At 40.0% G+C, this 26,577-nt stretch overlaps 1 protein-coding gene and 1 long non-coding RNA gene across 4 annotated transcripts in view; both read left to right on the forward strand.

The window, feature by feature from the left end:
• LOC108793676 overlaps positions 1 to 2,748 on the forward strand; it is a 12,934-nt gene extending 10,186 nt beyond the window's left edge. The window contains exon 3 of the long non-coding RNA XR_001941655.1: positions 2,638 to 2,748. This is a non-coding gene — a long non-coding RNA (uncharacterized LOC108793676). The remainder of the gene's footprint in view (positions 1 to 2,637) is intronic.
• GABRB1 (gamma-aminobutyric acid type A receptor beta1 subunit) overlaps positions 1 to 26,577 on the forward strand; it is a 361,839-nt gene that overhangs the window by 13,018 nt on the left and 322,244 nt on the right. The window lies entirely within an intron of this gene.

Below are 26,577 nucleotides of genomic sequence, written 5' to 3' on the forward strand. Positions count from 1 at the left end.
TAATTAGGTCCTACAACATGATTTGTAGAAAGAAACTGTAGGATATGTTTATTGAATACATGTGTACATGGAAAAACCTTGTTTTATCAGAACCCTAAACCTGTAGTTGATCTGGAGTCAGTCAAGACACCCTTGTATAGCATAGTTCAGTTTGCTCTTGCAAGGAAAATCTGTTCTTATGTACATATACAAGAAGATATATTATGTAAAAGAAAACCTTAAAAATGTTAACCGACACTGGTAAACTAACTAACATTATGATTATCACACTAACATGCATATTTAGACATTGCATGTTGTTGCATGTTGAAAAACATTTAATATTTTTACAAATAAAGCATAGTAGCAATTTCTAAGTGATCTGTTATTGGAACATATATATTTTCACTGTCAGAAAGAAAGTCTACCTAACTTCTCTTTATATTACAATGTTATGTTCAGCTTTTCTCTACTAAATATTTGTGTTTTTGGTTTATACCAAAATGAAGGGTGTGGGCCACTGCAGTTAGTGTAGTTAGTTCCCAGTGGAACCACTGTACAACCAGCTAATGCAAGTGTTTGATAATGAGATACTGTGTTAAGAACAATGTTTGCACTGTAGAACAGCATTTTAACATTACAGCAATTTTAAAACAGTGATTTAAAATGGTAGCACACTGAGATGTGCTAAGTCCTGTTTTAATAAATTATTGCTTTCAGTACATCATGCTCATCACACAAACCATTCCTGGACTGAGCACCTGTTTCTTTCTTATTTGCTTACTTGGAATACATTTTTTTTTTTATTTGAATGTTTTATATTTGGATCCTTTTGTAAAATTATAAACATTGCAGATCTAAAAATAGAATGAGGTAAATATATCAAACCAGGAGCAGATATAATCTGGAGCAGTTGCCCATGGCAACCAATCAGCTTCTCTCTTACATTTCAAGTCTTAACTGAAGAGACAAGCTGATTGGTTACTGTGGGCAATTGCTCCATATTCTGTCTTCTCCACTTTTGATACATCCCTCCACCAATGTATATACTTTATATGTATGAATGATACTATTGCTATGCTGCATGGATCAATCTACACACATATTTCTAATCTGAGTGATCATTATCATCATCATCATTGTATTTATTTTCAGCCCTGAGTCATACCAGGGAAGGATCCCACATACTCAAACTTAGCAGGCCAGCCCATACATTCACCTTGCAATAAAGTCAAACAGGTCAGTTTGATTAATCAGGGTGAAGAGAAATGACAGTGCAGTAACTCATTGCAACCAATCACAGTTCAACTTAGTGTAATCAGCTTAGTAAGGTAAATTCTGATTGGATGATATGGCTTTTTGCACTTTGCTTATATTTATTGTTCTTAACACTATTTTACTGATTAAGTTTAGAGGTGTGGTAAATGATTTCAAGGTGTTTTACCTAATTAAATGGCAGCCTGGGTTTGCGTATTTAATAGAAAATACAATTTTTTACTATAGAACAGCACCAAGACAGGAAAAAGGTCCTTCAGTTCAACTTAGTGTAATCAGCTTAGTAAGGTAAATTCTGATTGGATGATATGGCTTTTTGCACTTTGCTTATATTTATTGTTCTTAACACTATTTTACTGATTAAGTTTAGAGGTGTGGTAAATGATTTCAAGGTGTTTTACCTAATTAAATGGCAGCCTGGGTTTGCGTATTTAATAGAAAATACAATTTTTTACTATAGAACAGCACCAAGACAGGAAAAAGGTCCTTCTCGGCCAGATTGCTTCTCTCTACCAGCCAGTTCAGCACCACATCTTCTAAATGGGCTCATGGAGGTACATCCCACAAAATGTCAAGATGCACTGTTTATTTCCGTGGCTGAAGCTCCTCAGAAACTCTCTAGCTCTATGCTCCTGGTTTTGTATCAACCAGATCTACCCCCAGAAACAATTCCAACAGTGATAATCTGAGGTGACACATCTACATAAGTCACAATATTAACCTCTCTGTAACCAACTACTGGAACTTATTAACAAGTGTTGGTAGAAGCAATCAACACTATGGCTAGGGACACCGAGATACTTCAAATAGATATTGGGACAGTTTAGGCTGGTCAGAGTCAAAGCTGACCCCCAAAACTCAAAGGCAAACCATATGAGCATATTTTCTAGTAAATTCCATTAGACTTTTGAGTGCCAGAAAACAATATTAGCTTTTCCTGTAATGTTTTCAATGCTTCCTTGCTTTTCTATGACCTTTTATTAATATCTGGGTTAGTTAGACTCTATATACATATATGTGAAGTGCAGGTGCTATGGCCACATTCTTAATGCTTGCCAAGTGTTTCTATGATCCTTGTCAGTGGCATATTAAATACACACATTGACAGGAAGTGAAGCCACAGATGCTGCAGGCACTGTTTTTACACCTAAAAGAATGGTGCCTGCAGCATCTGTGGCTTCCATTCCTGTCAATACCTCCCTCATCTATTCCCTGAGATTGCATTATAGAGTAAGGCATACAGGATATGTGTACAGTGATGTGTGAATAGCTTTTTAAAGTTTAAAAGGTGCCATTGACCCTTACAGTGACCCTGCCTCTATAAAGAAGATACTCAGCTAGAGGTGTAGATAAGAAGGGGAATAGGGGGGTTCAACCCCCCAGAGTTTCCTGGTCCCATAATTACATAAAGCACAGCTAAGTTACCCAGGCCAGCAGAGTGGATAATAATGATATGTAATGACTGCATGGATGCAAACAATCTGTGTCCAGGTGTGAATTCCCCCCCACAGTGCAATGGTGGGAAATGGCAGGTGCTGCCTCAATCAGCTTTGGTTCCAATCCAAGAGGGAAATACTTGTCTGTGTGTGCTGCGGAGCGTAATGTGAGCTCAGTGAAATGGCGGGAAATGGCAGGTGGTGCCTCGATCAGCTTCAGTCCCAATTCAAGGTACTAGTAATTCCCAAACAATAATGATAGCAACAGCGAGGAGATGGCTGACTGACTGTGTGTGTGTGCACTGTGCATCTACAGCTATCTATATCTTACAACAAGGTGGACTCATTAAATTGAGTGCTTACTGCCTGATACACTGTGACAAGAGGGCAGAGGTTTTAGTTTTTGTTTTGGGTGGACACATTTGTACCCTGTTGTGCTTCAGAACTATACAATCAGTCACCATTGCTTCACTTTACTTAGCATCATTGTTCTTGAATACACCTGCAAGATATTGGTTAATACATGAAGGGCTTATGTAAGTAGATGAATTTATGTTTTTGTCATATCATGAAGCACACATAAAATGCAGGTCACCAGATGCCCATTTACTTTAATGGTGCGGTGTGGATGACAGTCCTGAGACTGTATATGACCTGTTTTGTGTTGCTTTCTTTGGACCTAGCAGGTTCTATTGGGATGTGTTGCATTGCAAGCTAAGCAGATCAAATCCAGCCTTTCATGGAGTTTTGCATTGGAACACTTGCATTTGAGCAGTGCTGCATTTAAATGCAAAAGGCAGTGATTGACAACAATACCCTTGATCCCTACAAGTAGTTATCAAGCAAAAATGTCCAGCATTATTGTCACATGTCCAGTGATTGTGAGAGGCACATCTACACTACATCCTACAGGATTACATACATTACCGCTGTATACGCAATAAAGAGCTAGTAAACGTACCTTTGTACAGAAGCTGAGATTGATTGTATTTGATACATTTTTCTATGTTATCAACCAGGCTTGCCTGCAGTAACTGTTATTGTTTTGGATCAGCAGACATTAAAGGACATTTTCACTCACCTCATAGTTCTAGCCGACCTGTGACAATGAGACTGTCACAGGTCGGCTCAGTAGATCGGGAAGTGAGCGAACACATACCGGCGCTCGCTCACTTCTCGATCCTGTCACGGCTCTCTGCCGTGACAGGGGAGTGGCTGGATTCCCCCCTCTCTGCTCCGATCCTCCAGAGCTGATTGGCGGAACGGATGGAGGAGGGGGCGGGTACAGATTGCTCTGCCTCTAGATAGGCAGAGCCAGCTATCACTCACGCAGCTGGGCGGATCCATACATAATTGTCGGGATCCGCTTCAGCTGCGGCGTCTCAGTATACCGCAAGCTGTAGCTCGCGGTATACTGAGCTTAGGGTGACGGGGGAACGCTAGTTTGTATCCTCCCGTTATCCTAAGGAGAACTATGGGGAAAAGCCTTAACCCCATAGTTCTCCTTTAACCACTTCAGCCCCACTGCCCCCCCCCTTCCTGACCAGTCCATTGTTTGCTATTCAGCACTGTGCTACGTCAACTGACAATTACTCGCTCATGCAACACTGTACCCAAATGAAATTTATATTTTTTTTTACGCAAATGAACCAACAAAAAACTGAAAAAAATTATATTTTCTACTTTCTGTTAAATATCAAAATCAAATTTCTTTATAAAGTTAGACCAAAATGTATTCTTCTATTTTCTTTTATTTTACATAGACTTTTACTTGGCGCCTGCTTCATGTTTTTACAATGTATGTTTTGAAAATACTCAGAGAAAATGTGCAGTGGGTAGGTACTCAGCTAAGGTATACCTGGAAACATTTTTTTTAATACTCACCTTCCCTTCTTCCCACACCAGATAGGCTTAAAGGAGAACTATGGGGTTAAGGCTTTTCCCCATAGTTCTCCTTAGGGTAACGGAAGGACACAAACTAGCCTCCTCCCGTCACCCTAGGCTCAGTATACTGAGACTGAGACGCCACAGTATATAGCGAGCTGCTGCTCGCGGTATACTGAGACGCCACAGCTGAAGCGGATCCCGACAATTATGCCGGGATCCGCCCAGCTGCGTGACTGACAGCTGGCTCTGCCTATCTAGAGGCAGAGCCACCTGTACCCGCCCCCTCCCCCGTCCATTCCGCCAGTCAGCGCTGGCGGATCGGAGAGGGGGGAATCCAGCCCCTCCCCTGTCACGGCAGAGAGCCGTGACAGGATCGAGAGGGGAGCAAACGCCGGTATGTGCTCGCTCACCTCCCGATCTACTGAGCCGACCTGTGACAGTCTCATTGTCACAGGTCGGCTAGAACTATGAGGTGAGTGAAAAGCACTCACCTCATAGCTCTCCTTTAACTCTCAACTCGCACAGAAGTGGAAGCCCCATGTACAGCCTAGACCGAAGACCCAATCTGTTCCACAGGCAAACAAAGATCAGTCTGAAAACTAAAATGGGTATTTGCAGGCATCCTAAGTTCCCTGCACTCCACCATCTTAGAAACATTTCAGACAATACATGTTCATGTTTAAAATTGTGCAGTGGGAAGTCACTGCATACATGTTTGTTTTAGGACATACATGCAGATAATGTATCTTGCTTGTACATCATAACTAAATCCATTCAGAGGTATCATCTCATCTTTTTGCACAAGGTGATCTCATAATTTGGGAACTATCAAAATGAATTCCATGTTGGTGATATGTGACATTTCTATGTCAGTGGATGTCTACGAGTCATTGCTCAATGTAACCTTCACATCTTAAACATTTCTTGTCAAGAAATAACTTGTTGGCTTTAACTGAAGAGCAGCCTATAAGCTGTCTTTGACTTTGCTTAAATGCGCTGTGCTTGAAAGATAAGCATCAATGTATTTTCCCCTTTGGCTGCCATACGTCAGATGTTGTTTGTACCATGGCTTGCTCAAAGTGGACATATTTTGATTGCAATGTCTGTTCCAATTCTACCTGTTTTTTTGTTTTTGAAAGTTTGCCCAGAATAGGTAAGGTTTATATGAATTCCTGTTGTGCACACCAAATGGATATATATATATATATATATATATACTATATATGAACCCGGTCTCCATTAAAAGCATACCAGGGAAGAGTAAATGGATTTAAAACCTGCTAGTTTTATGATGTACCTGCAAATCTAACAGTCAGTATTAAAGGTGTGTCAGGTTTGCCACTCCTCATGCAAATATTAATGCACATATTCAAATTAAATTATAGTAGGCCTATGCGTGTTAGGTTTGCCAATCCTCTAGCAAATTATCAGAGTGGTTATTGGTGCACACATATTTATCTCCAATCATTTTTATTTAATATTGCCAGTTACTGGCAGGTTGTCAGGTTGTTAAGGTTGTCAGCAACACAATCATTTTCATAAATAAAAACGTGGCCATATGTAGTGAGGACACAATCTCAGCAAATAAACACTATTATTCACTAAAGGGTGAAGAGTTTGGGAAAGGCAGGAGAAGTGAACAATCTAGGACGACATGAACTAGAAAGTTAGCTGAATAGGAGAATTTTTCCAAATCAGCTATGTTGTTCTAGATTGGTCACTTCTGCCTTCTCCAAACTCTTCACCCTTTTGTGAATAACCCTGCTAGACATTTGGAATGTTTTCTGCAATTTTAGTTAATTGTCTGCAGAGACATGCACAAATGTAGCATTAATAATGAAATTGCAGTTACTTGCTGCCATTTTAGCTAATGATTATTTTGGGGCAAATCATGGGACCACTGTCAGGTTTTTATTGCCAGCTGTGTTTTTGTTTGGGGACTTACCGTATTTTGCGCTCCATAAGGCGCACCAGACCATAGGACGCAGGGAGGTCCGGTGCGCCTTATGGAGCACTGAACAGACCACAGCTTCTGTGACAGAAGCTGTGACAGAAGCTGCATCACGGTCTCAGTGATCACACAGAGCAGACGAAGAACGTCCGTTTTTCGTCTGCTCTATCTAGGGGCTCTATGGTGATCTCGATCGCCGCAGCTGCTCGGTTTTAATACAAGTGATCTAATTAGATCACTCGTATTAAACAAACAGTGGTGGCTACTGTACATTTAGCTCTGCTTTAGCAGGGCTAAATGTAGAAAAAACTACGCCCGGCGCCCGAAAATGCATGTCTCGGGTGTCGGGCGATAGTGATTCGCTCCATAAGACGCACACACATTTTCCCCCGCCTTTTGGGGGGGGGGAAAGTGCGTCTTATGGAGCGAAAAATACGGTACCCCTCAAGTGATGTGATTGATGGAAAATCTCTTTCTTGGTAATGAAATAGTAAAAAGTAAGGAAGGGTAAGAATCTTTGACAGGCTTTTATTACTGGTGGTGTTCCCATAAAGAAATATACTCTCTTACGCCATGTGGTGGCAGTTGCTACATAGGTTTTACACCTATACTTTACGAAGTATCAATGCACTTAACATAAAAAATATATATCTGCTAGGTCCACTTTAAATATATAGTCTAGTCATTTTTATACATGCTGCAAACTTTTTAGTTGCAAATATTTGTGATCATTGGTATGTACCATAAAAGCAGGTGTGTTACTACAAATGATAGGGCCACATATCAATGCTGTGTTTTCCCCTACCCTACTGGCACCCCAGTGTGCAGGGTGATGAGCAACTGGTGCACATAGTGAAGTGAGGGTGTGTTATTAAGTATGCTTAGCATGTGTGGCATGACTTCAATGGTCAGGTATTGACAATTTGAAGAGAGGCCTTTTTGTGAGTATAACTCAGCTGTATGTACACTTTTCATTGATGGAATACCCTACCATATTCCAAGCCTAACCTATTGAGTTTACATTTATGTACTAACTGGAACTATAGCCAAAACCATTATTTTGGGGACTGAGGAGAAATCCTCCCAATAAGGACTCACATAATGATGAAATCAATGATCAGAAACTATGGAATAGTTTGGCTAATTTTTACTTCAAGTGGTTGTGCATGCAAACTTAATATTGTATAGATGCAATGCTTATAGAAATGTATTACCTCTCACAAAGACCAAAGTACATAGATACAGGATAGAGCTATCTTTGTTCAGGCATCACAAAGGTTTACCATCTATAACATTTCATGGGCTGAGATGCTGGATCAGAGATTGCACAGTCATGAAAATCCTTGTGTTAATGCAGTAACAACTGTAGGATAGAAGAATAGGGTCCTCACAGTCACATGCCAAGAATCTGGGGGCTGTGATAGTTTGGGGTATATAGCACAATGGTGAGCGCTAAGAGACCACTCCTGAAGCCGACTTTAACATAAAAAGGACAGTCTTTATTCATTCAAAAGGTGAACAGTCCAGGAACTTCACAAAACAACTTGCTTTTCTTCAGCATAAACGAAGCATAACAGTTCATTGGAGTCTCATTAACACATCATGTTTTGGTCTCACCGACATCTAGCCATACACTCCCGGTGTTATAGTCCCAGGACTTTCCCTGGATATACCGTCCTCAGCAGCTTCCCTCAGCTCCAAGACCTTTGGTATTCACCCTCGTGGGTCACTGTCCCTCTCTGTCTCCCCGACAGGGATCTCAGGGTCACCGACCCTCTGGACCTCTCCAGCCTTCCTGGCTATGTCACCTGTGCTCACGCACGCAGCAGCGTCTGCCTGTAGCTGTGTGCCTACAGCACACCCACAACTCTCTTCTAAAGCACTGGGCTGGCTTCCTAATAAGGCTGCTCTCAGCCACCTGATCAGCTCAACCTGCCCACTGGCAACACCTGGCCCCAGGACTGGAGATCGTATCCCACTACTGTCTGTAAAATCTGGGAGGAATTGAACAGCCAGTTCCTCCTCTCCAAAGGTATTCACATTGTGGAACCTCTCAGCCCCTCTGGCTGAGAGTCCTGGGCGCCATAGTTGCCATACTACACCATGGTATTGCCATGCACTGCCACAGGGCATTATTGTTGGTTAAGCAACAGACCTTAATGCATTTTACTCACAAAGTGTATTATCATAAGCCTTATTATTAAACACTTTATCTGTCAAACGTATCTATCTTTATCTTTCAAATGTATTAAGACCCCATACAATATTTGCTGATATATGTTGTTTAGCATACAATACAACTAGGGGGTCGACCAATATCTTTTTTTTTTTTTAGAACTGATACCGATTATTGACCACCTTTCAGGCCGATAAGCGATATCAGGTACCAATATTCTGTTTACATCCAGCTGCACCAGCAGCTGAATATAAACAGCAAGCAGTCGCCTGGCCCCTAGTGAGCCTTGCCCCGACCCTATTTATCTGCTGGTGGCAGGATTCTACAGCTAACAGCTGAATGTAATCGGTGGGCAGTGCAATAGCCAGCCTGCTATTGGCCATTTCAAACTGTAATAGGCAATAGCAGGCTGGCTATTAAACCCACCCACTGCCTGCTGTTAATCAGCAGAGGAGGGGACCTGGATGAGAAAATTCTCCTTCAGGTCCGCTCCTCTGCTGATTGATCCACAGTGGCTGGGAGCACTAGTGTAACGCTCGAGGAATGGGGGCTGATGAGTTTTATCACAAGTATGAATAAGAATCTTTGCTTTAGAGAGTTAATGTCCAGGCACAGGTGTAGTTAGATATCGCCTGCATGCTTGGCAGTTGATTACATAGAGTCAATGAATACAGAAAGTTTTAGTGAAACAAAACTTTACACTTTGTGAAACAATTATTGTTCATTGTATTTGGTATTGAATAAGGTGATACTTGCAGTCAGTAGGCTCAGGTGTGTAGTGTCTTGAGCAGGTAGTGAAATCCTGGATGAATCCCAGAGTAGCAGTGCTTAGCTGAAAGTCCTGGAGGCTATGCAGCAGGTGGTTGCTAATGGCAACTAGAGAGATCTGGAGCAGCATGCAGGTGAACACAGCAATGAGGTGTGAGGCACATCCAGTCAATAGGGAAGAGTTGGTGGAACAAAGGATCCAAAGGATGGTGGTATGGAAGGTGTAATGCTCGCTCAGGGTTAGTAGCAGGGTATGAGGAGGTTCAGCAGTAGCAGGGATGTTGACTAAGCACATGGAGGCAGAGTCTCTATGTCCAACATCTGAATTTGTTGCACGAGCACAGGACTAGTAAACCTTGTGGTTTAAATTGGCAAGGAAGGAGGAGTCAAGGTAAGTATGTTACAACTAGCCAGCATGCTATTGGCTATTTTAAGTTGCACTGTCTGGGGAGGCGGTCAGAAAATCTATGTAGGAACAGAGCCAGCAGCCAGTGAGCTGCCGGCTCTGTTTCTGCAAAGATTTTCTGACTGGCTCCTTAAAACCAGCTGATCAAGGGATGCTGGCCAGACATTGGCACACACTGTGCGAATTTCAGCCGGTTCCTTAAGAACCGGCTGAAATTGCCAATGTTTATTTTTTATAATATCTGCAAAAGAAGATCTGGTAATTGGTCTGACACATTTTTAATTGGTTGTTTGTTATGCTTACATATATCTGACACAAATTACCCACTTGTTGCAGTTTCTCACTTTGTGACTATAAAAGTTACAATATTGCAGTCAGTTCACTGTGGGAGAGGAGACTGAGCATTTGCTCCCTTCTGCCTGCAGCAGACTACTAACATCTCAGGCTAGGCAATATCACTTGCCTGGAATAAAAAAAGACTACTAGCTTAAAAAATAAATAAAAAATATACTGCTTATGGATAGTGTTGCATGTTAAGAATGAAGTTATGAGAAAGTGCCGTTATTTAAAGGTTCACTTTATTTTATATCATTAGCACCAGCAAAAATGGGGACAGGTAAAAATCTTTTAAACTACTATTGTAGATCACAAGTTCTTTTTATATATTGATGTTTGTTTATACTCTCAAATCAACATATGGTCCAGTTGGGTCATATTTTGATTCATGCATTGTAAAAGAATCCCTTTACCTTTCCATAAAATGATTTGAGATGAGGGTAAGCTGATTCAGTAGGCACCACATGTTGGATAAAGTTGTAGTTTTAAATGAAACTAGTAATGGTGCATGTCATTTTGCAAAAAGATTATGATCTGTTGGCTACCATTTATGAACCTATGGAGGACAGCATCCTTGTTAAAGGGGAACTTTACCCTTATCTTTAAAATGGCAACAAAGGCACCTTTAGAAATGTTTACTAATGACAATCTACAAACAGATACTTATAGCTAATTGCTAAATTATTTCTCTTTTCCTCCCCATTCTTTTCACAGGGGCCATTTTACTAAGAACCGATTAATCCATCTCCCTTTACTTTCTGGAACTCTGGCACATGTGACTTGGACGTGATCATGCACATTATCTCGGGAAAAAAATACTTTCCCTGAGATCTCGCAAGATTTAGCAGTTTACAAACGAGATTTCACATCAATGTACTGTGATGTAACCTTCCCAGGATGCATCTTTTAGGCATGGGCTACATCGGTAAGGCCTAAGAGGACCAGGAAGTAGAAAAACTGTAATTGTAAATAAAAGCAAAATATGTTAGTTTAACTAATGATTGTAAGATGCTTTATTTTTAACATGCAGACTTGTGATTTTTAGTGGAAGGGGTTAAATATTGTCCAGTATGCCACAAATGGACTACTTATTGATTACAGAGGCCGAAGATATATTGGTAATGCAAGATCTTTGTGATGGTAATAATGTGCTGATTAACTAATATTAACCATTCACTAAAACAAATTCCATCAAGTGTGGACTATAGCCTAAAATGGAATTAACAATGCAATGACTTGGCCCTGCATATATATGTGCATACAAGTCATATAAATCTGTTTTTTTAGTGATCTATAGAAATATGTATGAAATTGATGACACTGCGTTTAATGTAAGCAAATAATTAAATTTGTTTACACATATTAGCTGTCATTTGTTTTTGATAAACTAAACTTGAACTTCTTTTAAATTGTAGCAAAATTGTGCTCATATGTTTAACCACTTGCCGTCCGCCCGTTGTAAAAAAACGGACGGACGGCACTGCTGCATCGGCGGGTTGCCGTCGCTAGACAGCATTTTGTTTCTGCTTGCGCGCCCCCTAGCGGGCACGCACGGGCAGAAAAGACCCGACCAATGCAAACACCCGTTACCGGGTGTTTCACATATAGGCGATCAGCGGCTCCATAGCCCGCCGATCGTCTATATGTGCTCGTTTCCAACGCCCCAACCCCCCCACCAACAAAAAAAATTAATATAGGGGAAACTGTTTTTTTTTTTAAATTTCGGTAATTTTTCCTTAATATAGTAAAAAAATAAAAACCCCAGTGGTGAATAAATACCACCAAAAGAAAGCTCTATCTGTCCTCAAAAAAGGGTATAAAATTCATTTCAGTACAGCGTTGCATGACGGAATAAATGTCAGTCAAAGTACCGCAGCACTGAATACTGAAAAATGGCCTGGATGGGAGGGGGGTTTAACACCGCGGATGTCAACTGGTTAAGGGAACTACAATGGTTTTTAGTCAGTTTATACATTTAATGTTTATAAGTTTGAAACCGATGTTTTATATAGTTTTCCACTATAATATAAAATCAATAGTTTTAATTGATAAATGCAGGGTGTACCTATGACTCCATTTGATAGAAACTCCATACACCCATCTGAACACACACAGCAGACAGGAATGGGAAGGGAGGAGAGATAGATTTATTTTAATATATTATATCTTATAACATTTTTTAACAGAAATACATAAAAGTAATATATAGAATTAGCCAACTAGCTAAAGTAGTTACTCTAATTCCAATATTTAGGCCAATGTTAAAAAGTAAATATTAAAGGGAAGCATATTAACATACTTATCATACATATTATTACATATCATTACAGAGCATAACCATGAAGCAAAAATAAAACATACAAAGGGACACACAAAAGGATTGGGGTAATGACAAGACAAAGACTTGGACATACACATAGACACATTTCGCTGTAGTCAAGCTTTATTATAAATATAGTAGAGGTGCACCGAAATGGAAATTTTAAAACCAAAACAAAACCGAAATTTAAAAAAATGTCAGGCCGAAACCGATACCGAAAATTGTTTTTTATTTGTATTTTTTCAATTTTTAAAAATATTTTATTTTTTATAAACTTTTTACATTTTTTTATATTCATTTTCATTTAATTTTCGGTGGCCGATATATCGGTGCATCCCTAACATATAGGTTACTGGATCCAAAATATCTATGTTTCTATCAATACTACAATAGTCAATCGACACTAATAATCAATCCACAATAAGTATTTGTAAGCCCATGTTTTAAAAATTGTACAGTGTTTTCACCCTTCAGATGTAAGCTCTTCCAAAAAGTGAATCTTATCTACTTCAAGAAGCCATTTCTTTATACTTGGGTGATTTCCAATGCATAGTTATTAGAGATTGTGCTGCATTTAATATACAACGTTATTACAGTTTTTTTTTATATACATCTCTAACGAGTCTTTGGTAAGATGAAACAGACATGCCCAGGGATCCCATGACACCACAATCCCTTTAATTTGGACAATGAAACCCAGGACACTTTTCCAAAATTTTTGAATGAGTGGGCAGTCCCACCAAATATGGGCAAAAGTACCTATAGAGCCACAACCATGCAACGTGTACCTTCACGGGGACATTATGTCATCTAGCCAGTAGTTAAAAATCGAATTCTGCTTCGTGACCGTCGATAGATGTTTTGGCAGACCGCCTCAAAATCTTTTGTCGTTGATCTGGAGTAAGAGTAAATTTTAACTTCAATTCCTATTTTCGCAAATAAGCTTGTTTTTTTACTAATTTATTTGACTTAAATTAGTCTTGAGCTACTGAAGGCTGTAAACGGGTAAAAAGTAACTAGCTGGATAACAAAAATATGAACCATATGCAATATTTCATACCTGGCTATAAAAGTATTGTATAGGGCTCTATTCAATAAGCTGCCGACGGCAGCCGAGTGAATAACCGTCCCGACCCGAAGTAAAGTGAGCCGAAAGCTGTTCGGCTATTCACTTCAGGCTTGTACGGCTGATTTCAGCCGTATATCGGAAGGCTACGTGTGGCTTTGGGTCGGCCAAACATGCCCAGCATGTTCGGCCGACCCGAAGTGCAGAAGGAGTTCGACTCAGCCTATCCAACATGTGGATCGGCTGAGCCGAACCTCTGGCAGGCTACTCGCTGCTGTTCGGCCTATTCTCATAGATGCCGAACAGCAGTGAGTGAATAGCTGTGCGGCATTCGGCTCGGCTATTCTGCCCGGTACCCTCAAGCAGAATAGAAAAATAGTAAAAAAAAGTAGAGAAAAAAAAGGAAAATGATTGGGCGGAGCTAGCAGTGACAGCTAGCTCCGCCCAACTGTTTTTTATTGGCCGGGCGGTTCTGGGGCTGTCAAAAAACAATGAAAAAAAATAACCCATAGGAATGCATAGCTAGATTCCTATTGGCTATTTCACTTTGCAATAGCCAATAGCAAACTAGCTATTGCACCCGCCCTCTGCTGCTGTCAATCACCAGAGGGGGACCTGATGGAGAACTGCAGGTCCCCCTCTGCTGTTTGACAGCAGTAGTGGGCGGGTGCAATAGCTAGTTTGCTATTGGCTATTGCAAAGTGAAATAGCCAATAGGAATCTAGCTATGCATTCCTATGGTGTTTTTTTTTTCTGACTGAGGGTCAGAAAAAAAAAATATTGCAAGGAAAGGTTTACTCTGCTCGACCGAGAGAACGTGTTTCTCTCCTGAGCGTCCGGGTAACCAGTCACTGTCACTACACACTGAGAACCAGGTGAGGCCGCTGTGATATCATATCGGCCCGGCCAGGTTCTCAGTGTGTAATGCCAGCGTCCCTAGTTACCTGGTAACCAGGGACGCTGATCTCTCTGAAAGTGGCCCAGCTGTCAGAAGCAGGCTGTCGGCCGGCCATTCGGCCGGCTTCGGCTTTCACCGCGGCTCAGCCGAGCCAAGGCATATGCCTTCGGATCGACTAAGCCGCTCGGCCAACTTTGGGAGCTGTATGGGCTATAGTGAATAGCCCGTACAGCAGCCCTTCGATTCTGATGAACCGAAGGGGTCCTGGGGCCGAAGCTAGCCGAAAGATCAGCCGACGATACGGCTAGATCCTTCGGCAGCTTAGTGAATAGACCCCATAGTATATTTTACATGCATTTTAACTGTTATATTTTAGTTCTGAACACAACAAATAAAGAAAATATACACAAAGAAACTCTAGACATCCCTTTGAAATGCAAAATGGAAAGTAGCACTGAAAATGTACATTCTGTGGATATACCAGCATTATCTCTATAGTAGTTATCTTATGACCTCTTTTCACATACAGTAGCTTTAATGAAATTCATACTTAGAATGACACTATCAACCAACCAAGGAAAGCATACTTTTTCTGTTTTACAGTGCACTAGTAATAATTGCAGTATCCTTTTTAAAGCCTGCATATGTAGCATTTTACTAATATAAAAAAAGCTAATTATGTAAAAAGAAGATTGGGGTTACTCGTACTGGGCACTGTAGACATGCAAACTTAGGAAAACCTAATACATAGGACTTGCTGCAGAAGTGCTTAAAGAAGAACTCTGGGCAGAAATAATCTTAACCCTTGCAGTGGGGCTACACCCGCACTGCAAGAGTTAAGTGCTCATTTTCGTCTAGGGACAAAAATAAAAAAAGATATACTCACCTGAACCTTGGAACCCACTGGCTGCAAGACTGGTCCCTGCAGTCTCTTTCCCCCTCCACTTTGGCGTTCTAAGGCCCTGTGAGTCATTGCTAAGGACACCAGGGGACATTCCATCGCTGGAGCAGATGAGGAGAGAGACTACACAGGCCGGTCTAGCAATCAGCCGGCTTTGAGGTTCAGGTGCATATATGTGTGTTCATTTCTTCCCAAGATAAAAACGAACAAGATTAGACCTCTAGTGTCACCTTTCGACTTCACTGGATTCACTGAATGTAAATACAGCAGGAAGGGGCTGGGAGCAATTGCCAGCCTGCTATTGGATATTTTTAATTGCAATAGCCAATAGCGGATGGCTATTGTACCCACCCACTGCCTGCTGTCAATCAGCAAAGGAGGGAACTGAAGACGAAGTTCTCAATCAGGTCCTTTCTGCTGATTGACAGCAGGCAATGTATATATCACCAAAAGGAAACCGATTCATAAAGTTGAAAAGGACGGGACACGGAAGAGCAGCAGCAGCTAAGATACAGGGGGGAGGGGGGCAGCGGGGGATTTCATAACTGTAGTCTCTTCTGCCTTCTCGTGCTGGCTACAGCGATCTGTGAAAGGGACACCGAGCTCTGCAGCCAGCACCAGCAGGGAGAAGAGACTGTCCACACAACACTTACCCCCGCCATGCTGTCACACAGGTCAGAGCGGAGAGGGAGCCTCGTTTGGTGGAGAGGTATTCCGGGGGAGGGGCTATGAGGGTCAATGGCCGGAGCTAGTTAAAAAAATGTAAAAGGCCGGAATCTGATCTAGGCATCGGGGTATTTTCAGGAGTACAAGTACTTCTGAAAATGTCCTGTATCGGCCCCGATACCGGTACTAGCATCGGTATCGGGACATCCCTAGTGGCAGCCAATCCAGAAATCTTATTTACAACAGCTGTGTTTCTTTGTTATTGGACAATTCTGGGAACACTTAACTGTTTTTTGTTCAAAACCAATTAGTCCAGGTAACTATGTTACCCTTTTGTTAGGGCTATTGTAAGCAGAATATTCTCATTGTCTGTGAGTTAGTATCTCTCCATTCTTCTATTTTTTAATGTAGTGTTCTGTTGAATCAGATCAGCATAATTAGCAGCGAGATTAACACAATTAGAAGTTAGGAGATAGTTTAAGCTTTTCTAACAGCTGTGAAGAGGAAACTGTATAATTATATGGATGAAATATTTAGGGTGTGATTTTCAACTCAGTAAAGAAATATCACGTTTGGAGCAAAATGTTTTGATATTTTACTGTGTTATGGAATGCTTCTTTTTAGTAAATACAGGAATTAGGAAACAATGTATTGAATGTTCAGAGCTGACTAGATCTGCAATTTAGAGACCTGATGTATTTGTTCTTATAAGGTAAATATTATTCATATTATAAACAGAAAGTGGAATTCTAGACAAAACTCAAATGGCTCTTGGCATATTTCAGACTAGGTTTTTATAAAGGTCTAGCCCTTTTCTGGGATTGCCACCTTATTGTGATAGGAAGGTTTGTAAACCCCACTATGATCCTAAAATCTGTGGTAGAGATAGCTTCACCAACAAAGCCAGGCAGGGCAAAGGAAAGTGGTCTGACAAAGTATCAGTCTGTTACCAAGAAGTGGGGGCTATTAATGTCGATTTTGATTTTTGCAGCCAAATTGGGGTAACACCTATTTTATATTTATGTAGGAAAAAAAGCGCCAGAAAGGACCGCTCTAATGGAGAGTTGGCGATTAAAAATTCTACAGGTTGCTGCCCCACTCCAACCAGGGAGACTGTAAAAATCTAGAAGAAAACGCAAACAAGGGGCGCCTACCCTAGTGTAGATACATTTATTAGGTTAAAAACAATTTAAATAAGAGTAGCACTCACAAAAGTAGATAAAAATAGAGCTTTCTGTGATAAAAAATAGAATTTTACTATCCGACCAGGATAAAAGCAGCTGCACAGACAATCCTGTGTGCCAGCATGAGATGCCTGTGATGACACATTTCCGGGGGTCACGCCCCCTTCATCAGAATCTCTTTTGTAAAAGAGTAGTACTTTTGTGAGTACTACTCTTATCTAAATTGTTTTTAACCTAATAAATATATCTACACTAGGGTAGGCACCCATTGTTTGTGTTTTCTTCCCTATTTTATATTTGTTACATGTTCTCATTCACACAGAATAACTTGTTGCTTATGTTTTACTTAATCTTTATAAAATAAATGTTTTTCTCTTGACTGAATTTCCCTCAAAATGGACCCAGGGAGGTTACCATAATCAACCCTGTCTTTACTGTTCTGGCAAATCTTATTATCAATTTTCAACTAGAGTTAAACAATGACTGTCCTAACAAATGGTTAAAAATGTAGAAGCATTGTATGTTAATGAGAGGAAGCTTGAAAAAGATGGATAGTACAGGCAGCAAGTAAAACATTAGGGAAGAAGAGTCATGAGAAAAAAATAAAATGGTTTGATTAAAAAAAAGATTGATTTTATGAAAAGAATCAAGAGTATGGGCTAATTCACCAGAAGAAGACTACAGAAGTAGTAGAAGAAGACTACAGTCTACAAAAAGGAAAAACAAATTACAAGCACAGAAGAGAGGATGTGAAAGAGAGTTTAGGAGAAAGGAGCAGCTTAACCCCTTAAGTCAAAAAAAATAAGGTAAAATAGTTAGATCAGGGCTTGATCTAGGGTTAGTGTCTGTGTTTGTGGCAGGGTCAGTGTTAGTGCCAGTATGTTTTAAATACAACAAAAAAAGTTTAACTTATTTAGTGGCAGTGCTAGTGTCAATGTCTGTCCCTGGAAAATATAAAGAGCGTTGTAGATACTCTGTAGAAATCTTTATTGCTGTAGTGTGCCAAACGGTGCATTTGCGACAGATTCATGTATGTGTCAATAAAATGTATATAAATCTGTTGCTTCTCTGATAGAACTATTGTAAGCATCTCTCCTGTGATGTGGCTGAATTTCTGCAGGCAGATACATTATTTGAGGAAGTTGGGAGAATAATGGAAACATGACACACATTATTATTATTAATGTTATTATAATACAGGATTTACAGGGGTGTGGAAATTTTAGAAAAAACTACTTGTCCAAGGACTAAAGCGGGGGCCGAATCTACTTGTCCCTCATGACAATCTACTTGTCCTGATACAAAAAAATAAATTTTAACCAAAACCGTATTTAGCAGTGCTAAGAAGCGCTTCTCATTGGTCAGTGCCGTCAGGTGACCGCGTTGACCAACGAGTGCTTGCAATTTGCGAGCGAAATTCAGAATACATGGAACAGGTACAGATAGTACACCCGTACTGGTGGACGGGAAGGACCGTTTGCCGAAAGGTAAGTATAGTGGGAGGGAGATTTGTGCGGGTAATTCCATTTTCCCAAATTACTTGGGAAAGTGAATTTACCCTTTAGGGTTGGTGCAGACTTGGGGATTCCCAGGACGTGCGATCGTGTGCGGTTGCATACAGCGGTTGCATCCGCATGTATGGGGTTACATCTGCGTGGCAATCGCTGAAAAAAGGTAGATGTACCTATTTTCACGACATGCACCGTGCACTGTTTTCAACCGTTATCGCCCGCGGCGGTATTGCAGCAGGAAAACGCGCAATCTGCCTGGCACGACTGGGGTGTCATTAAAAAATAATGGCACTGCCAGCGCGATCGGCGGTGGTGTGCGATTCCGTAACCACCCAGCCATCCGCTCGGTTTCGTGCATGATGATCGTGCAGTCACGGATCGCACACCACTGCCGATTGCGCTGGCAGTGCCATTATTTTCTAATGACACCCCAGCTCCCAAAAAAACTGGCCCTAATTTTGAAAACTGATAGAGCAAGCTGGAGCTGAAGTTTCATAGCTTGCACTTCTCCTAAAGAGAGCCTCCTTTTAAGCAAAAAAGAAGGGAAAAAAAACCCAACAGTGTGATGAACATCAGAGATGAAACTAGTATGAATCATAATAGCAAGGAGTCAGATGGCTGCAACTGTCTGAGGTTTCTTATGCAGTTAATTTGCTTAAAGATTCCTTGTAAGATATATATAAGAATAAATATCAGTTTTGTGCAGACTTCTGCTATTTTGTCCCCAAGACCACAGACCTTTATACCGTGACGAATCTGTACACCAATTATAACATAAAGTGTGTCAGAGCAGATGCTCTTACATCAGCTCATCCAAAGTGAATAAAGGCCATCTAGTGAATTGTCCATTAGTCACAAGCAGCTTATATTGCATTATTATTTTGTATGTACTTTTATTTGGATAGTCGGTGAGGGACTTTAACCAGTTGAAGTTCGCGGTGTTACACCCCCTTCCCATCCAGGCCATGTTTCAGTACTTTGACATTTATTCCGTCATGCAACGCTGTACTGAAACGAATTTTATACAATTTTTAGGGACAGATGGAGCTTTCTTTTGGTGGTATTTAAACACCACTGCGGTTTTAATTTTTTACTATATTAAGGAAAAATAACTATAGAGCCGCCAATCGGGTATATGTGAAACAGCCGGTAACGACTCTTTACATTGGACAAGTTTTTTCTGCCCGTGCGCGCGAGCAGAAAAAAAATGCCGTCTAGAGATGGCAACCCGCCAATGCGACTGTGCCGTCAGTCCGTTTTTTTGCAACGAGCAGACGGCAACTGGTTAACCTCCATTACTAATGACATGTCCTTTTCTTTAAGGTCTACTGATCCACCTTAAGTCTGCCATTAGAAAATATCATCCAAGCCCCCCAAATACTTATGTCCTAGAGTGGGGTTCCAAAAACTCACTGTTTGCTCCAACAATGTACCGAATATGTGTGAGGCTCTAATTGACAGCCTGTCCTTGAACACATGATTATGTAGGACTGAGAAAGAAGAGGCAGCAAGACTGTATGGTGGGGAAAGAAGAAAGGAAAACAGAATTTTCTGGGGGTATCAAGATCATATTGAGTAGGAAAGGGGAAAGAGAAGGCAGCAAAACTGTATTGTAGAGGTGTAGAAAGGAGGAAGCAGGGTTTTGACTGTGGAGAAGGAAGAGAAAAGAAGCAATGAAATGGGTTGTAGAGGAAGAGGACAGAGGAGTCAGCATGACTAAGTTGTGGAAGGGGAAGTGAGAGGAAAAGGGGGACTGGATTGTTGATCTGGGGACAGTAGTCAGCAAGATTGGATTATGGGTGCAGTGTAGTGTGGTTGAAAAGAGAGAGGAGAGGAAAGCAATCAACAGGACTGGATTGTGGATGAGGGGTGAAATAGGATAGAGTGAGACGAGACTGTAGAAAGAGGGAGAAGATCTAATGAGGCTGCTACTTACATACTGTATGTCCCTGGGCTAAAAGTGGCCAGCCAGCCCCTGCTGTATTCCGCACCTACTGGGCATTTTAATTTTGTATTTTTTTAAATTAAACTTTATTTTTCTTTTATTTTTTTACTTTTTATTTAACTTTTTACTTTTTTTTATTTATTTCACTTTTTTTTACATTTTTATTTATTCAACTTTATTTTTTTAACATATTTTTTACTTCTTATTAATATAACTTTATTTTTTACTTTTTTTAAACTTAGTTTTATTTTTTTAAACTTTTCTTTTTTTTACTTCATTGCTGGGAGCAATAGCCAGCCTGGCTTTCCCTGCTGTGTAACCTGCAACAAGCCGCTCTGAATGGAGAAAAAGCTGACACCTTTTTTCTTCATAATACTAGGTGAGGCTCTACCTCACCTGCCTCCCCTGACCGCACGTCCCTGGAGCACACCCAGAGGTAAGTGTGTCATATTGTGCAAGTATGCTATGCACAATATGGCAAATGCTGGCATGGCATGGATTATTTCCACATTAAAGTCTCATTTAATACTTTAATTATCTGCCTAGCCTACACTTTCGATAATTGCTGCATGTGGCTTCATAGACCTTTTTTTGTTTGAGACATTGCTTTACATTTTACTGGAGATGTTGTTTAAAACCAGCAAAGGGCAGTATTAACTCTTGTAACCAAGGAAGGTTCACATGTAGGAATTATGTATTGGTTATAGATATTTTTTCCCATTTATATATTACTTTATTTCTTGATTAGAGTTTTAAAGCACTAGAAACCTTTTAACCCTTTCGCTGCCAAGGACGTACGTCGTACGGAGCTACAAAAGTGCTTCCAGCTGGCCAGCTCAGTACGTCGTACGGACCTGGCATTTACAGTTCTACTATAAGCTGATGGTCGCTTTAGCGACCATCAGCTTATAGTAGAACTGTTCAGCAGACTGTCCCCTTTAAATTAATAGCTGTCATCAGCGGCTCACAAGCCGCTGATGACCGCTAATTTTAAAAATACCGGGCGCCCAAAAAATGGCTTGGCCAGCTGATTTGAAAAATGTTCTGGAGGGCTTGGCAGCGAAAGGGTTAAAGGCATGGGTTGTAGTAGTAAAGATATGTGACTACCTAGACAAAGACATCATTATTTGTTTCATTCCATCACTATTTCACATACATTTCTACTTAATTCTTCGGTCCACTTGATTTAATACTGCTGGGTTTCAACTTCTTAAGCACTGTACAATATTCAATCTTACTTTCCATTTTCATTAAGTAAACTAGCACATAAATCAATCTGTGGGCACACTTCAACATTTTAACAGCAAATTCTCTCACCAGCACTTTATTACCTCATAAACAATTTGGATGGTTTATTTAACATATTTCCTGAATATGCACTTTTATTTGTGTCTGTTAATGGATGAATTACCTTCATGTAGATTTTCTATTTCTGTTTTCTCTTGAACCGAAAGACCAATAGTAATATATATTTATACTACACTGAACTTTTACATATCATTTTTAAAGGGTTTATTCATTTGGAATAAAAAAATTAAACATTGAGTGTATACTGTATATTTCACAGCTGTTTGAACATTTCTGCAGCACTGTGCAGGTTGCTATCATGGCAAACTGCAGTTCAAACTGAACCTAGATCTTTTCACTTAATATAAACTACATTCTACAGTTGCTAATGCCAAATTACTCACTGGTTTTCCTGCTGGTTCTTCATAAGGCTTTAAAGTATGCAAAGAATTAAAAAGATAAACTACTGTTGAGTATAATGTGCAAGCACCTAGAGGTGCCTGCAGCAGCCTGTAGTTACTGCTACTGTGAAAAAATCCTATGCAATTCTGATTGTCCAAGCTCTGGGGCTTTCTGGTAACATTGAAACATGCCCTCATGCTCCTGAGTACTGCACATTCCCTCCGGCTAATCATTATGAGCAGGGCCCAATTTCTGCAACATACAGTATGTCATGGCCTACTGTAGAAAGGCAAGGCTGTCTGGAGCCGGTAGTATATTCCCCTGTGCATTAAAAGGATTTCAACTGTCATCTGCCAGAGTAAGCTGTCCACGTACTCATTGTTGCTGCCCTAAACAGTTTGTACATTTTTTAATTGATTACTGTGTGCTTACAATTTGCCCACTTTAGTTCAGTACATCTACAACTTAATCGCTATCAAAGTAGGGCGACAGAAGAAATGCATTGGAAGATACTGCACACTGTCCAGGGATTATCTGGCATGGTGCATTGTAGCTAAGTAGTATCAGTAGACAAATAGATAGTAGCAGAAGCACTCATGAGTCTTGAGAAGGAGTGTATGTCCAAACAGGTGAAACAAATGAATATGCAGACATATATGCCCATCAATCCCACCCCCTAAAATATCCACTAAGTGATTGCGTCACACAGTTAAGAATTAAGAAGGTGGGTTGAGGTAAGATTAAATGGCAGCACAAAAACTAATCACAGTAAACAGGGGAAATAGAGTTAACAGCTAAAAAAGTATAGATGATAGATCATCGTATTAAGAGTAGAGATATTGAACACGAAATGACAAAAAAAAAGGGGGAAAACAATGCAAGAACTTAAAGTACAAAAATATTGCAGATACTTGTTCCCAAAAGTAAAATGGCTTCCCAGAGACACAGTCATCCATGTTGTCAGGGGAAATACAGAAACAACACAAGAAAATGTATTCAGTAAGATAGGTAAGTAGGGTAACAGTTTATCTACTCTACTAGTTAGCTGTTCTAGGTTTAACCATGCAGAGTGGGCAAACTGTCTTTTTCACTCTCTCTGCTCCCAGCCTGGGTATGTCTCATGTGGCTATGCAATCTCATCTTGATTTGTGGTTAGATATGTCAGACAGTTTGGGTTGGAAGTAGGAACACACACATCACAACAAACTTGGGGGGCAGGGACAATATATCAGTAAACTTAAGTCCATATTTTCTTTTTTTGTTGTGCCCCTAGCAAAAGTGTGCCCATTTAAGAACAGAGCCAAGATGGTCTCAGCCACTTGGCAACAAAAATCCTTCTCTGGGTGTTTTCTGTGTCTTGGGAAATTGAGAAATCTTGCACAATGTATATTTGTTGGTTGAAAAAGAGTAAATATGCTACTGATTTTTGCTAAACCATGTTCGCTTTACAAAGCAAGCTAGTATGCAGTGTTGCTGTGTTTTTCTGGTGTATTATACATTGTATACTTGTTAAATATGAGTTGAATGCATTTTGATATGGTTAGAATGTCTTTATAGAATTGACCTGACCAAAACTACTACACTATTTTGTTTGACAGTTTCTATTTTTTTTTTAACTGCATTAGCCTTCATTGATAACATAGAACAATGCTATCTGGTTTGAATGAAAGAGAAATAATAATGCATGAAATGTAGTATTCTGTTGGAACTCCATACTTTTGCTAGACCAGTTAAGAGATGATTTCTAAAGTAGTTGCTGCAGGTTTCTGCCTGTTTGTCTTCATTGTTGTTATGTGCATTATCTTACTAAATAGGCCTTAATATATTACATTATGTAGCCCTGGGAATATGATTTGTTAATATTTTCATTGTGTTTCTGGCATCAGTAATAGTGTGCTATTCCACATCCTAAAGCTACAATATCTATATCTTTTTTAATCTAAATGTTATTCCTATTGTTTTTTAAAAATAAAATAAGGAGAAATATGCTCGCTGTTTGTGATACAAATGTACAAAGAAGCATTGATGCGTTTGAAGCTGTCTTTATTAAATAATGATGAGCTATCAACCCACTTTCCATGTTTAGAACCTTGGAAAGTGCTTTGAATTAATGCAACTGGCAGGACAGGTGCTGGTTGGATAATTACATGAATTGCAGCATAATTCTAGCAGAGACTGTTCATAATAAAAACTCTTCTCTACCAAAGAGGTTTATAAGAGACTAGGGAACTCGAAAAAGTTATTTTGGTTACATAAACATTTCATATTATTGTTAACATCAGTTGCCACAAAAAATAGAAAATGCCCTGGGTCTCACTTGTCTAGCTGTTTAAATACAGTTTGCCATATGTTGAATTTCACATATTTACTGTTCAAGGGGGAACGCATTTGTTCAAAACCAGTATTTATAAGGATTTATTTAGTCTACAAAACATAGCAATCAAATGTTGCAACCTTATAGTGATCAGAAATATGTCATGGGCTAGTGAATTTTAGAAATTATGTTTGTTATATTGAATTCCTTATTCAAAAAGCACATTAAGTTGGTTTACTAAAAGGACAAAAAAAATAAAAAGGAGCACTGACTTCACTCTGGTGCTGTCCCCAAAAACTCACTGCTCCCCGATCTAGGGCTGCTGGAGTTTGGCATTAAGTAGACCTTGTCAACACAATTCATATCACTAGCAGTACTTGGAATATTGCATGGTAAAATCTGTACATTGCATTACTATAGTTTCTTCTGCTGAGGCAATTTGTATAGTTCTCAGAGAATTAGAGGTAAAAATAATGGGAATTTGGTTCACAGGTGACCATTGCTACTCCCCCTCCATAGATGTTACATAACCACTTTATATCTGGAGCTCCCAGCAAAGCTTTGGGAGATATCAAGTGACAGCGTAAAGGCTGCATTCAGGGGCATGATTCTGCATGGGCAGCATCAATGTTAAAGTCTTTGTATAGGTTAGAACTGCAAAACCAGCTTAATTTCGTTTAATTACCTAATGTTGGTAACATGCATTTGGAGAGTACAATGCCATGCATGCATGAAATTGATGAAGAATGTCACGTGTGGAAATGGTAACTCCCAGCAGCAGACGCTATCAGGTTTCACCTATTACAAAAGAAAAAGCATTAGGGCTTGTTCACCATATGCATTTGGGCTGCGCCGGCCGCTTTTTGAAGCATAGTTTATTACTTAAACTAAACGTTGATAATTTAATCATAGATAAAAATAACACAGAAAGTAGTAAAAAAGGAGTTAATAATAGTGGGCTCACTCCAGTCAATATAGGAAATCCGTTGGCACATGTAAGTATAACTAACAACGGACGACCGAAATCAAGGCAGAATAATAACAATAAAAATAGTGGGGAACAACAAGGTAGTAAACTTTTGTCCCACAAAAAGAGAGGAATTAAATGTATGTACACCAACGCTAGAAGTCTGGCAAATAAAAAAAGACAAAGCAATTTGCCTTATTATGGATGGTGACAGTTCACACCATTGTGTTCCGGTGGTGTGCGCTTAAAAAAAGTACGGCAGGCAGTTCTTTTTTTGAGCGCACCACAGTGAGACATGGTACAACCGCATGGCACTGCAGTAAGCTCATAGAGGGGCATTTCCATAAAGTTCAAAATTAAAAGTGCGATCTAGATTGATCAAGCACATCGTCACTGTATGGGCACACACACACCAGCAGCAATGTGGTTGACTGTGGCAGCCGGTGTGAATATACCTGCAATAACTGGATCTAGTGGTACATGTTTTAAAGTGAAACACATGGGGACAGGTTTCTTTAAAGGAGAACTATGGGGTCAGTGTTTTTCCCCAAAGTTCTCCTTAGGGTAACGGGAGGAATGCTTTCAAACTTTGTGAAATGCTTAGGTTGTGTGTGTGTGTGGGGGGAAGGCTCACAGGAATGAGTGTCATGAGATACTTTTATCACATGTCTCTGTCTGCATCAGCATTGTGTATTGAAAGTCTGGAATGAAGGGCAAGCAATTTCATATATAATTATTGTTGTCGTCTAAACCAGTGGTGCTCAACCTTTTCAAGGCTCAAATTTTATAGGAACCCTTTTACGCTGTATTGACATATTTTAAAATTCAATAGATAACAACATTTTGATTGATGTTCAATAAGTAATTAATAAGAAACTATAATTTATGTATGTAAAGCTACA

This window comes from Nanorana parkeri, unplaced genomic scaffold, assembly GCF_000935625.1.
Source record: "Nanorana parkeri isolate BGI_ZX_2015 unplaced genomic scaffold, ASM93562v1 scaffold24, whole genome shotgun sequence".
NCBI classification, from domain to species: Eukaryota; Metazoa; Chordata; class Amphibia; order Anura; family Dicroglossidae; genus Nanorana; species Nanorana parkeri.